General features: G+C 35.2%; 1 long non-coding RNA gene across 1 annotated transcript in view; it reads right to left on the bottom strand.

Moving 5' to 3' along the window:
• Nucleotides 1-13971, bottom strand: part of LOC147824456 (uncharacterized) — a 230887-nt gene that overhangs the window by 75633 nt on the left and 141283 nt on the right. The gene's annotated exons all lie outside the window — the stretch shown is intronic.

A 13971-nucleotide genomic window follows, 5' to 3' on the forward strand; every position in this document is an offset into this window, starting at 1 on the left:
GGTCAAGATAAGCTTAAGTAACTTGCAAGTTTTAAATGATGTTGTATTTTAAACAAAAAAGAACAAATGAAAAAAAATTATAAAATTAAAGGACACTTTTAAAAGTTTGCATTAAACAATTTAATGTCTCCAATTCCAGTAATGCTATTCAACAAAACTGTGCTATTCAGAAGATAATTATAGCATTTTAGTGAATGTGTTTGCACGTGCACATGAGCGTGTGTATACACGTTTGTGTGTGTGTGTGTGTGTGTATACATGGACTCATGGTATATTTGAGGTTCTAAGGTCTGATAAATGTTTAAAGTTATATTGTAAACATTTTTGTTACTGTCAGTATGTGGCTGAATGTGTAATCTCTTTGGAAAGGTGACACAAAGTAGTTGACTGTCCTTCTATGTCCCTAACCTTCCACTCAGCTTTCTTTTGGTACTGGGGATTGAATCCAAGACCTTCATGTTCAGCTGGATCCCCAGTCCCTTTTCCATATTTTTTATTTTGAGATGGGGTCTCAGTTGCTAAATTGCTCAGGCTAGGCTTGAACTTGTGATCCTCTGACCTTAGCCTCTGCCCAGAATGTCAGAATTATAGACATAGGCCACCATGCCAGGCCCCATTCCACTCTTAATCTGTGGTCAGCTTGTGCATATTGGCAAGTTGGTGCTACCCATAAAGACATTATGCAGTGATAGCAGACAGAGGGTATGGTAGGGTGCTCCATCAAGTAGGCATTAATGGCACTGCTTTGAAAGTAAAGGAGCCTCTGACCCCAAATAGTTTGCAGCCCAACAGAGGATCCATAACAGTGAAAAAATGCATACGAATAACTAATTACTATGATGGCAATGAAGATTCAGATTAAGAGGAAATAAATGAGAGATGAAGTCTCTCAAGTTTCCAAAGATTGGTCCATGATGGCCGTTTGAGATGTCACCATCATCTCTTAGCCTTGTTACAAATGAGGCTTTTTAGAACTAAGGACATTCAGATACATGGAAAACTCATCATTAGCTAAGCCAGTGCTTATATTTTGGAAAGGGCCAGAACTTGACCAAAGGAAATAAAAATACCTTTTCTAGAACAAAGCAAAGGCAAGTTTCATAATATAGTCATGAATCACATGGTAGAATTTAGACTTTGCATTTCTTGAGATTTCTTAGATTCTTTATTTCATCAAGCTATTGATTTTATTATATTCAGCAATTACATATTCTTATTAGGAACTTGCTATCAAATGATAACAACTATCAGTGGTGAAGAGGGCCTAGAAATATAGAATTATTGGATATATGCACAGTAATATTCATAAATCTTTGATAAGTTTTTAGAATACAACTTAGCATGTAATAATCATGAGATGCAAATAATAAACATGAGAACCACATTCAGTAGAATGTAAAGATACAGTTGGCATATAATTTTTAACATTCAACCCAATTTCATAAGTATAACAAATCATACAATTAACAAAAATAAATGGTATTTATTTTACTTTGAAGTAGAAAGAAATGAAAATACTATTTACACGCTGAGCTGGCAACTCATATACATCCCTTGCTTTTTAGGCAATTGTTATGAGTGAATTATATAATTTGATCTCTCTGATTTTTATAATTCTCAAAAAAATTCCAAGGATACTTTCTTCCTTACTATTTAAATTCTTATGAAGACAAATCAGAATTCATTTTAATCTAAAGCATACTTTTAGATAGCTCTGAGAGCTTCCAAATGCATTGCATTTGATCTAAGTAAGAAAGACCTTATTGTCAAGATTATGGCAACAATTTTACCTCTGTTTATTATTGCTGAAATAGTTTTCAGTGGTATAGACTATAAACAATCAGAAACAAAATTGTGAAGAATCATTCATTTCCCTGTAAATGTCTAGAACACTCAAGGGAAGAAAGAAATCAATGATTTTTCTGTGGTTTCCTTGTAGTTATTTGGTTCAAATTAACTAAACTTTGATATGGAACAAAAGTCACTGACCCTATGTTGAGGGAATGAGGTTGAGACTTTCCATGTGACTTCTAGAGAAATTTTTAGAAATAAAAGGTTAATAAAATATTTATGTAGAATTTAAGGTGTCTAATTTTGCAGGGCAAGATTAACGCTCTGAATTACCTCACAGACCACAGAGATAGTTTCAACTTTTCCAAGTGGGCATGGTCTGAAACAGCCAAAAGCAAAGGTGTAGTATTTTTCTTATTGTTGTTTGTTGAGTCAAATAATAACTGTTTCCTAATATTTAAAGAGGTAATTTAAAATTAGTATGGCTAATTTTAATGATATTCATATATTAAGCAAGTTCATACACTCATTTTTCTAGACCAAACTACTGTAATATGAATGCTTTTTAAAGTTCACCACCTAACTATTAGAGTGAGTGTTTAAAGTTAGTCAACATCCTTCTACTTCAGCAAGTTCCCACATACCCCACACTATTTCAAGATTCACCATATCTGAGGTCTTATTTTTACGTACTGGCAATTTAACCAATGTTAGGGCAAACATAGGGCAAAGGCTGACTTGCAAGGGACCTGAGGCTGATGAAAAGTCCTTCCCAGATACAAAAAGGAAAGCACAATACCTGTAGGACTTTGAGAAACGCAATCTCGATCTGGCTCTTGGAGACGATTCTGGTGCTGTGACTCCCAGAGGATCCCCAACAAAAGCCATTTGTACAGAAAGGACCAAGTTTCACAGAAAGTCAAAAGTCAGAGCTGGTTCAGAGCCCTGGGACTGCAGGGCCCCTGGAGGAGCAGAAGGCACTTGTGGCTGAGGGAGGGCATTTCTTCTGTGTGGTGGTATGTGCTGTCAGAGAGGTGGCAGGCTGGCTGAGGCAGGGCTGGGAGGCATAGCCAGGACTTCCTGCTGCGTGACACTTGGCCTTTGCGACAGAGCTTGCTTCACTCAGACCTTATCTCACTATTAATGTGAGCAACCCTCCCTTGAAAATTTGTTTTTAAATATAGTCCTGATTAAACAGCCATAGTCACATGCCACTCCTGAAAAGCATAATACACAGAAGCAGGCACACACACCATGGGAGGTATGATTGAAGTGGGTGAGACTTTATGTTAAGTGTGAACATTTTAAAAAGTAAATAGAGGGCTCGGTTAAAAGAAAAAATGTAAATATATGCCATGACTGGGAAATTCAACAAATGTGACTAAATTTCACACGATCAGTTGCCAGTATATTTTTTCTTACTTCAGCTTCTTTTAGAAACACGGATGGATATCATTATGAACAAAACTTCCATAAGGATTTAATCCTTTCAAAAATACCAGCCCCTCCCTGCAAGCTGACGTGAGAAGAAAACAGGCAGATCACTTTCAAAGCTTTTGGCAGCTTTTCCCTCAAGGAGATGCTGCGTCACCTTGGAGCGTGAGTTATAATGCAAGACTCTGACAAGAAAGATCAATTTTCTTGTCCATTTTCTAGTCTCTAGAGATGTTTCTTAACTGATAAATCCCTTAAAACAACTTTCTTTCAAATTAAATAAATGATGACAGCCAAATAATGCCCTTTGAAAGTTTTACAAGTCCAGCACATCTTGGAGAGACATATATTTCAAGATATTGTCCTGCGGAGTCAAAGAAAGGACCCCAATGTTGTCATGGTTTCTCACCACCGAGTGTGTTTCATGTTAACAAGGAGGCACCATTCCATCAGTCCCTGTCCAAACATTGCCCTGTGGGTGACCTCCACTGTAAACCAAGGCAGAGCTCCACTTTTTGAGGATAAGATTAGAGAGGCCTGGAGTGCCCCAGAGTGAATTTAACCCACTCTGAACTGATAAAAACTAATCAGTAATTGAACTCAGCAAACATCACCACACGTACCAAATTTCCAGACCCCTAAAGCTCAAAGGGACCAAAATGTTCATGTAATTGCCATAAATGATTAAGATATTCAACATGACGCTTAGTTCCATAACAGCATCCAGCACACCAGGAGTTTCTGAGAATGCTGCAGGTTCCATTATCAGCTTTGGGGATGAGTAATACGAAACGCAGTTCCACCTTTTTTCGTTATTTGACGTAGGGGCTCCAAGTGTGTGGGTGCATGATAGCTGCCCAGAACACCAATGACCTTGGAGGAGCTGAGAGTTCAAATAAGCATAGTCTTTCTGAATCAACTTCAACATTCTAGTGCTTCAATAATCGCCCTTTTGCTTTTGTGTAGGGATCTGCATTTCACCTGAGAGAAACAGGTGGACACCTTCCTGGTGTTCTTTGAGGTTTGAAAAGGTGCCTATGCCTATGCAGTTTGCTCCTCTGGTGGAGGAAATTCCACTATTATCATTTCATTCCCCTATATTCTTTAGTTTCAATTTGGAGGCAGATCTGGACAATGCACATATTCATGGTAGAATTAATATGGAGCAGAACAACTTGGTATTTAGGAAAACGGCTTTGTCTGAGATTAAATCCAGACAGTGTAAGAGGGCTGGTCCATGGGGTAAGGAGGGGAGGAGCCCGCAGGGGTGATTGGGGAAGGGTGGATTGGTGTGAAGCGATAGGAGGGTACAAAGAATCAGGAGAGCAAACGGATGGTATTTTCGTCTCATACAATACAGAGCTTTCATTCTATCCAGGGATGTTTTACATTTTGTAGGTGATAATGAAAGCTATAGTTCCCAGAGACAACTTTGGAAGCAGAAAATATTACTTTCATTGTTACTCCAATTTTTCTTATAGTAAGACAAATCTTGTCTTCTTATTCAGGCTAACTTCAGCAAAAGATATTTTCACTAATAATTACCTTTGTCACTTTATCAATTTAGATTTTTTAAAAGACTGTCCTGTTAATTGATATCTCATTGATAAAATATAAGGGCATAATAATAATAACCTAGAATAACAACAATGATAATAACCTAGAATAAAGCTACTGCAGATTGTCCAACTTTTTTGAGAAATATACAAGAAAAGAGAAGCAAATTTGTTTTTTAAAAAATTATCGCCCAAAATGCCCCCCCAACAAATAGTTAAGCAAGATAAAAATCAATGAAATTGTAAGTATGAAATTATGAACATTATGAAAATGAAGACTTTGGTCACCTTTTCTAATGTGAAATTGGATAAAGACATAAATGTCTGCTCATGTTAATGTTACTTTTCCTTTACAATTACTCACCCTCTTCTTATTTCTTCTGTATAGTTACACATAATCCTGTTTAGGTTATCAGTCCTCAGCAAGGTCACAGAAATAAGCTACTTATTTTTGAGGGAAATTATGAGCAAAGCTAGCTTTGATTTCAAATGTAAAAGTCAATCATGTTTTGAGGGATTGCTTAGTATTTCTCTGATAGGAAAATTTAGACAAATGAAAAAATATTTTTAAAAAATCAAATAAGATGTTTTCTAGGATGAACCTCTGCTGTCATGTATGTACCCACCAGCTGGTTATAATTTTCATTTCATGGATACAAGAGTAGAAAAGAATAAAGTAGAAATTTTAAAAATATTTTAATTACTTTTACATTGGTATTTATTTTCCAGAGAATTTTAATAAAAGCATGATTAAATGGCAAGAAGGAATGGTCCATCCCTGAGACTGTCTTCTTTTACATGTTGAAAACTAAGCTTATATCCTAGTGAAAACAGGATTTTGAGATCTAAGCACTGCTCCATCTAATTGTTACCCACATAATTTCTAACCCACTAAAATCTCAATGAAATGCTCATCTCCTGCCAAAAAGTGAGATCTTATGTTTTGCCAAGTTCCATTTATGGTTTGTTTTTTTTTAAACTTGCCTCTTGACTATTTCCGGGATTTTGGTTCCAAGATTCCAAATGTTAAAAATGAAAGATTAGGGTTTTGGTGTCTGACAAAGACTCTCAGAATTCCTTTTGCAGGAGAGACTACTATAAATTAGATAGAAAAATGCCAAATTTGAAAGTGGGAGAATTTAAACATAATCCACACAGGGATTCATTTACTTATATATCAAATCACAAATTGACAAGTATGGGGAGGACTGGGGAAGGATGGGTTAAATGAAATTCAGAGAAATAAAGAGTTACATTAGTGAGTTGTGTTATGCAGAAATACACTACCTCAGGACATCAGAGCAAGCAGAGAGACAGGTTTCAGGATAATGTTCTATTTTGAAATAGTTGCCGGTCACAGACTCAAAGCCAGTAGACAATAATGTGGAAGAAAATAAAAGGCTACTATTTATCAACTACCTCTGATGAGGGTGTCACTGTAATAATTTTATTTTCACAATGATACAAGAGTATAAAAGTGTTACAAAAGGAAGACTAATAGCTGGATTTGCACACTTCATACTAATGTTCATTCAGTACAAGGCACTGTGGTTTTAAAAAGGCTTATTACATTAATTTATTCTGATCATCCACTATATACAAATGGAAGTGCTGCAAAATAATGCTAGAAATTCCTTCAAATTGCTTTTAGATGTTCATTCTAAACCTTACAGAAGTATGCTTGATTTAGAGGTCAACTGCTCCATGTTCTGAAACAAGGGTCAACTATGTTATGTTCTGCAATACAGTGGAAGGCTGACAGAATTGAGAACACTAGAAAATCTTGCTTTGTGTTTTATGCTTCTCCAAACACATTCTTTAGTCCTATGTGGACCAGGACACAAACAGAAATAAACTGTCACTAAAGAGCTAAGGACATTAAGACATCAACCAATCAGCTAAAGATATGTTTCCATATAAGAATAAAAGATCAATAAAACTATGGATTGTGAATCCAAATGTTTTACTATACACTTAACGGTTTCCATTTATAATAAAGTACTTTTAGGAATGTCTTAGCAATTTGAATTTTCTATTCAATAACACAATGGAGCTCCATTTAAATACTTTGGTAAACGATACTGAAGGGAAAAAATGAAGGAGAAAAAATAGGAGGGAAGAAAACTAAATGTGATACTTATTGAAGATCTACTAAGTGTTTCACAAAGGATATTTTTCTAACTGTTCAACAGAAAATATTTCCAGAATCAAATTCTTTAAAGATACTGAAATTAATATAGGCTAATCACTTTAAATAAAGACCTGACTATGATTTTTAAGTGTGTGGAAAAGTCTTATGGGCTCAGTTAATGAACTAATTGCCCAAGTTTCTTTATGTGAAAATTTTAAAAGTCAGAATTTTTTTTTCTTTTCAATATTGCACTAATGAATACAGTATGAAAAGAAGTCCTACTTAGTTCTTCACTGGAAAGTGAAAGAGTGGATGTGGGTGGTGAAAAATAAGAACCAAGAGAGACTATGTAAAGGTGCAAATTTCCAATGATGAATGTCATTATATTGTACACCTAAAATGTACCAATGATTAGAATGAATAATCGATAATGCAAAATAGGAAGAAAAGGTCCAAAGGGGTAGGGGTAGTGGGAGGGGCAGGGGAAAGGAAAGAAGGGAAAGGAAAAATGATGAGAAATGGAAATAAAGTCTTTGTAAATAGGGAAGGGTGGAGGGCGTGAAGGGGGGGCTAGGAATGGGGAAAAAATAAGAACCAAGATGCATTATGTAAAGGTCCAATTCCCAACGAGAAATGTAATTGTGTTGTGTACCTACAATGTACCAATAAAATAATTTAATTAAAAAAATAAATCAATAAAAAATGCTGGTGGGGCTGTGGGGACAAAGGAATCCTTCTTTACTGTTGGTGGGAGTGTAAATTGGTACAAACTCTATGGAAATCAGTGTGGCAATTCCTCAAAAAACTAAAAGTAGGCATTCCATTTGAAACAGCTATTTCCCTTCCAGGTATCTTCCTGAAAGAGTTAAAAGCGTCATACCACAGTGATATAGCACACCCATGTTTATAGCAGCACAATGTATATAACAGCTAAATCTTGGAAACAACCCATATGACCATCAATAAATGAATTAAAAAAAAAAAAAAAGTGGATGTGGGATTTCATCTTCCTCCAGGAAGCCTTCCTCGCATCCCAGACCCTGTGATTTCTCCCCAGCACTCTGAACTGCCCCTGGAACACTGTCAACACATTAGCAGCCACTTCCTCAGGGTCTGTCTTCCCTGGTGGACTTAAACATAAACATGAGGAAGACCTGGATCCCAGCTGCTTTACTCCTGCTCCCTGGTACCTAAAGAAAAGGTCTAGAAAAATAAGTCACAATCATGTTTGTTTAATAAATGAACAAAACAATATTCTTACGGATTCCTTAAAATTAAATGTATTATTAGCATTACACTTCTTGATGTTCCTAACTAGTGACAAAAAATTTCACCACAGGTGATTTAAGTAGGTCTTATTTAATTTCTTTTCTTTAGATGTTCCCTCTGACAAAGCCAAAACTGTTGCAATAAATAAATAAACAAACCAAACACAACACCACCACCACCACCACAACAACAATAAACCACTGTTGACATTATGGTCAGATGAATTACTGGCCTATCCTCAAAATAAATTATTTTAAAATGAGACAGCACTGGGAAAATATTCAGGGCAGCTCTAGCATAGGGAATTGAGAGTAGAGTCACAGTTGTGCCATGAACATATGACCTTCAGCACTGCTATATGATCTTGCTGAATTTCAATTCCTTATCCATTTCATTTTCATTTGAGAACCATTGCGAAAAGTGTTTCAGAGTACTAAAAAGGATAATAAAAGCATTCTGAAAACATATAATATTCTAGGCATTACTTTTAATAATGTTCATAAGTTTTTTGGAGAGACATAAAATTATATTTAGACTGATTTATTTATCTGTCTATCTACCTACCTCTGTGTGGGTGTACTGGATATTGAAGCTGGGATTTCTCACAAAGCTACAACCCCAGCCCCCCTCCTTTTAAATTTGAAGCAGGTTTCTGCTGAGTCACTAAATTGGCCAGACTGGGATTGAACTTGGCATTCTCCTGCCTCAGGCTCCCAGAGTTCTGGGATTATAGGTATGCATCACCATGCCAGGCTAGAAACATTTTTGGTTTTAAAAATTGTCCCCAAAATTGGTTACTTCATGAGCATGGCAAAGAGGGACAGCAGTTTTTCCTTTAAGAAATGGTAATAAATCTTTATTTTGAGGGTTAACTTTTTTTCTCTATTTGAAATATTTTAATTCTAAGGGTATAAGAATAGAATATCAGCTTTTATATATTAAAAGTTAATTCTATAACAAAGTTTTAATATTTTATGTGTAGCATCCACAAACTCTTCAATAGGTTTTGTTACAAGAAATTAAAAAATTAAGTGGCAAAGAATTCTGCAAAAATTAGCTGATAAAAATTTTCCTGATTATTTGAAGTCTTCTTCTCTAAATATAGGAACATTTTCAACTTTTTTTAAATTTGAAAACTTATGGAATCTTGAAACCAGGTTATTTAATTGGAAAAGCATTTGCAACACACTGAAACCAACTCATTCTGCTCTTATTGTGGGCCACACACCAAATAAGGACAGAAATGGCTTCGCAGCTTTTTAAAAACTATGTTAACAAACAAGCAACAGCAGTGATGGAATTAGCAGGCTGGAAACAAAATCACTTCCTTGGGAGAAAGAAAACGTATCCCAAATACCAAGAATCCCTAAATAACACCATTTCACACATTCAATTTTGGGGCCATAAAGCTTTTCCATGACAGCGTTCAGTATATCCCTTGATCCAGATGTCCATTTGTTAAAGTCAACAGTCATAAATGTGCTTGTCCATGAGCACTTCTCACAGACCCGTCATCTGCAGATCCCCTCATCCTGACTGAGTCAGAGAACAAACATAACCAGAAGCTCAGGGTACCTTTCCCAATTTTGTATTTTACTCTGATATATCAACAACTTATTGATGTTTAAGTACATGAGGTATGTAATGTGATCTTATACATGTATGAGTTTTGCATTCTTTTTATCCTGTCTTGCCCTTGAGGAGATGGAGGTTCACAAAATTGGAGAAACTTACTTCTGTGACCATACAGCTAATGAGTGGGTGGCAGATCTGAGGTTAAAATTGAGGACCTTCTGATTGTAGGCCCTATTATTCTAACTACTATGTGGCAAGAACATAAATGAGTCAAGGAGTGAATGAGGTCAGGTCCCTTTCCTTAGAGAGTCAAATCATAAAGGAAGTCTTGATTTTTCACAGGAAAATGAAGAGGTATCAGGCATAACAATTAAATATTCTCATTTAATGTATCAACTCATGGGTAGATATTGTTATGACCACTTTGTAGAGGAGAAAGCTGAGGCTCAGGAAGGTTAAGTCATTTGGGCCGTTTGCACAAAGTTAATGTATGACAGAGGTCCAAGTTAGGTCTGCCTGTCTCCACATTTTGCCTCCGTTGTTACAGAGTGACACAAGCTCTTTAAATTCCTAACTCCAGGGACAAGACTGCCCTGTGAGCTTGAGATGATTCTGAGGCTATAAGCAGAGGCTGAGTGGGCTCCAGTGTGATAACTAGAGAGTCACTGAGACAGAAAGTGACAAGCCTGGTGTGAAGAAAAGCATAAAGAAAAGTAACTATGTCAGAGTGTGTATGTACTGCGTATTGCCCCAGATCTTACTTCTGGATATTCTACAGTGAAGAGGGATAGAAATACTTTCCTGTCCATCCAACTAATGCTAGCAATTTACTAGAAGCTAAAATCAAAATCTGAGTATTAGAGTTACACTGAAAGAAAATCATTTATTTTTGTTATTTGTTCTTGTTTGATCACAGGATAAATTTAGAGTGTAATTTTGTACCACTATCTCAAAATTACCTGGGAAATTAAGAAATTTATAAGAGACTTATGATTAGGTCATTAATAAGACAATAGGGCAGGGGTTTTACTTCTAATGCTTCCACTAATTTTATTTCTATTGTTTCAGAGAAGCTAAGTGACTTTTCCAAGTTGTATAAATGATAACAGGCCCTGATGGGGAACATTAAGAACAAATGAAGTGTATATTTTTTTGTAAAACACCTTACAGATCATCACCAACTAGATCATCTCTAAATTTTAGAGAATAAATCATTTCTAACTTAAAGACTCCCTCTGTTAACGTTACTACCTTAAGAAGTACATTTATGAAGTCATAATTATATTTCATTGGTCAGATATCAGGTAAAAATATATAGTGAAGTTATGATTGAAATTGGACCTATTTTGGTTTGATATATGTTATAGATGACTCAAAGCACTAGATTTGCATTTGAAAATAAACAAATTGCTGACATCAAAGAAATAAAGACTGGACCAGATAATGAAATCTTTGGGGAAGTATTAGAGAGTCTAAGCATGCATGACTCTAAGTCATAAAAGCTTTTGAAATGAACAGAGCTATAAGATATAGCCTAGTAAGTTAGTTTCTATATGGAATTTTGCTTAACAGCTACTCTGACCAGCTACTCTTCATAGCTTTCCTTCCCCTCTCTCTCTTCCCCTCCCTCCCTCCCTCCCTCCTTCCTTCCTTCCTTCCTTCCTTTTTTTCTCTTCTGCTCATCCTTCCATTTACAAATCTACATTAGATATTGTGTGTCCTGGGCTATGCCAGCCACATGCTGGAGGTCCATGGGGAACACAATTCATGCCCAAAGGGGGCTTAAGGAACTGAGTGCACCTAAAACTGAAACTCTAGACTTATAAGAAACTGGAGTGGGCTTACATTTTTTAAAAACAATCAAGGTAGTAGGAAGAAGGACTATAAATAATATAGAGATAGAAAATAACATGAGCTCCTATTTATGAAAAAAATGTGTATTATTAAGACAGTGATACTTCAGATCATCAAAATTAAGAACAAATCAAGTGAGATATTTTTGGTAAAATACCTCACAGAACATCAACTGTGCAAGGCTCTGAGGTCAATCCTAAGTAATGAAAAAAAAAAAAAACTAAAACAAAACAATTTTTCATGCCCATCATGGTTCTAATTTAGTTCTAAGAGGTTGAGAGCACAAAGAAACATGGAAACTCTATAAAGACACTTGCAATTTGCAAAGAATTTTATCTTAGAAACCTATCTCTGAAACCTGTAGTGATGAGATATTCTTTCCCCTATCAAACATATCACTACTACTCACAATATTAAAACTGACAAATTTTCCCTTGGAATCTTGGTTTTACAAATAATAATAAAAAAAGGTATGCTGAAAGTATGGCAATCAGCCCCAGAATAGTGCAGAAAAAGTTGAATGACACGTCTAACACAAAAACTTGATGATACACAATACTTGTTCCAGAACAAAATTTACAATATGGGTCTTGTTATATCACTAACAACTTTTTTCATGACAGTACTAGGGACATTTTCAAAATATAGAAAAGTTGAAAGAATTTTATGGTGAACACCAATGTTCACTTACATTTCAATTCTACTAGCAACAGTTAAGAGACTGATATTAACAGTAATAATCTGTTATTTATCTGAAGAACATTTATGAATATGCTTTATGTTGCACCTAAGTTATAAGTTTCTATGATTTCTCATGCAATGTATTTCCAAGGGTGGACTGTATTTAGGCAAAAACACTGTTTTTTTATGTCATACAAAACACAAAATAAATTTGATTTCCTAAATATTACTAACAAAATAAATTAATGATAAAAAGTAAATGTTAAAGACATGCTCAATAATTATGAATTATAAAAATCAGTATCCATGTAAGTAATAAAAGCTGCTAGCTATGTGATTTTATTCCAGTTTAGTCCTAAGTAAATGTCTTCTGAATTCTTTGACTCAGGGAAATTCTTGGTAAATTATGAGTCAGTCAACTACTTGGTAGTGGAAAAACTGGGAATTTTTTAGTTAACTGATATTTTAAAGAATCCTATGAAATCCATAAATCAAAAGGAATTTCAATGAGATTTTTGGGGGTTTTTTTTTCCTGTGAATTTAATTTTTCATTTCCTTTGGTTATATTTTAAAATTAATACGATGTAAATATTAGGCCTAATTATGAACAAAAGATTTTACTGTTTCTTCCTTCCTCCTTCCTTCCTTCTCTTCTTCCTTCCTTCCTTTTCCCCTCCCTCATTTCTTCCCTCTGTCCCTCTCTCCCTCCCTCCCTTCTTTTCTTTTGGTATTAGGGATAAAAATCCAGGACCTTTTTACTGAACTATATCCTCAATTCTTTTTTTTGCAACAGGGTTTCATTTACTTGCAAAGTTGCTGCCCAGACTGGGGTCAAACTTGGGACACTCCTGTCTCAGCCTCCCAGAGTGCTAAAACTACCATCAATGACTGTTTTTTTTTATCGACCGACTCTGATGTTCTTAGTATAAATTCAACTTATCATCTCACCAATTTGAAATGCAGGACAAGTTCAAATGACATCATTAAAATGACAGAGGAAATTATAGTTTCCATGAAACTGCAGAACTCACAGAAATGACCACTGAATGCTCTTTAGCCATGTTTGGAGTTGTATAATTACAAAGGAGTCAAATCAAGAAGATGCTGGTGCTGCAGCAAGTCTTGCAAGAAGCCCAGTAAGCTCTCAGATGCTTTAGGACCATGGAACATCCCAGATTGAGGCAGATGACTTATCAGGCACTCAAAAATGTGTATCTGCAACTCCAGTACACCCTTATCACAGTGGAAGTTCAGTAAAAATAGTGAAGGAAGCTATCATCATCACAGAGAGGTATTTTCAAGGCAATGTTATTGGTAATACTCTGTCAAGAAGCTTATTATAAAGTTGCTAATACTCAGTCGAATCTAATCCAGAAAATCATTTATCAATTAAAACCATCTACTTAAAATATGCAATGAAATGTTAGCAGTATTCTTTCTGGATAACAGGATCATGGGCATTTTAAAACTGTCTTTTTCATAATATTCATATTTCCTAGAGCAAATAAAAATTACTTTTATAATCAGAAAAAATTAAATACACATTAAAAAAAAAACTTGAGTAAAATTTCTTTTTCCCAGCAGGAGTTTGAGGTTTTTAGTTGATAAGATTTCAAACAAAGGTCATGAATTAAGACTTTTAAATTCAAGTTAAACACATTGAACAGACATTTTACATGT

The sequence above is a fragment of the Heterocephalus glaber genome, unplaced genomic scaffold, assembly GCF_053883595.1.
Source record: "Heterocephalus glaber isolate CG9 unplaced genomic scaffold, H.glaber_assembly_v1.0 deba00001539, whole genome shotgun sequence".
Taxonomy (NCBI): Eukaryota; Metazoa; Chordata; class Mammalia; order Rodentia; family Bathyergidae; genus Heterocephalus; species Heterocephalus glaber.